The sequence below is a fragment of the Macrobrachium nipponense genome, chromosome 44, assembly GCF_015104395.2.
Source record: "Macrobrachium nipponense isolate FS-2020 chromosome 44, ASM1510439v2, whole genome shotgun sequence".
NCBI classification, from domain to species: domain Eukaryota; kingdom Metazoa; phylum Arthropoda; class Malacostraca; order Decapoda; family Palaemonidae; genus Macrobrachium; species Macrobrachium nipponense.
In genome coordinates, this window is record NC_087221.1 from 18,122,880 (window position 1) to 18,124,351 (window position 1,472).

Sequence of the window (1,472 nt, forward strand, 5' to 3'; positions counted from 1 at the left end):
TATTTTTCCACTATTATCTCCAATATTTTATATAATATCTCCGTATTTTACCCTTATGGTCATCACTTACGAAATGTTATCCCAATCTTTGTTTAATTCTTCATTAATTTCTGACCATTTTATATTTTTACTGTAGAAGTTGTATTTTCCATATCCTTCCCACTTTTTCATTTCTTGCTTATCTCTATTTTCACTTGCTTTGGAATGAACTGTTAATTCTATGACATTATGGTCTGAAATACTCGCATTATAAACTATTATTTCTTTAACATAATTCATCTCGTTCACAAATACTAGGTCTAAAGTATTTTCCTTTCTTGTTGGCAGGTGATTTATTTGTTGAATGTTGTATTCTAGTAGCATATCTAATAGCTTTTCAAATTGCCTCTTATCTTCTGCACTACTATTACTCTCTTTTTTATATGTATAAGTACAACCACAATCTCCTATTCTGTTTTTTTCTTTCCATTCTACGAAAGGAAAGTTGAAGTCACCAGGATAGGAGAATAGTCCAGTCCTTGTGGGTTTCTACATATATCATCCAATTTTTTCAATTATTAAGTCAAACTCTTTAGTATTAGGAGGTCTATATATTACTATGTTCATCAATTTTTCAGATTCAAATTCTACCGCTATTAGTTCACATTCTGAGTTACTATATTTCTCATATATTTTTCCTTGTTTTTTGTCTTTTCCATATATTGCGGTTCCCCCTTGATTCCTATTTTTTCTATCTGATTCTATAAGTTTGGAACCCTTTTATTTGATCATCATTCCCAGTCTCTTGGGAATACCAGGTTTCACTTATATTCATTATATCTATTTTCTTTTCATTTTGGGTTAGTTCTTCTAAGTACTCTATTTTTCTTTTTGAGTTACTCGTAACTAAACCCTGCGCATTCATCACTATGAAGGTTTGCGTGTTTTCTCCTTCATTTAATACTGATAGTAATAAGGATTTCCCATGTCTCTTTCCTGTCTGGTATGTTGTTCATTTCATTTCCAGAAATTCTGACATTAAAAAATCCAACTTTTCCATAATATTTGATCTTCCTTCATCATAATTATTCATTTTGTGTCTGAATCTGCAATATTTCTCCGTTTCTGCAATATCCTCTTGCATAATAAATACAGTTATTATCTCTTGAGTAGAATTTCGGAGCTGATGCTTTGAAATTCTTTGCTGACACCTCTGCATATCTCATTGGTGGTTTGCTTTTCTCTTTTACCTGATTATTCTTTGATTTCCTCTCTTTATTTGTTTCTTTCTTATTTTGGATTTTATTACTTGGTTGGTTATTTATTTGATATGATTCATGGCTACAGGGTGCTATATTTGCATTTTTTGTCGAACTTACATCCTTTTCCTTCTTTTAGGTTTTTACATATTTTTGGATGCAGATCTCTGCAATCATCCCCATATCCATCTAAGTATGCACATTTACCATATATTTCATAGTTTTGACATATAC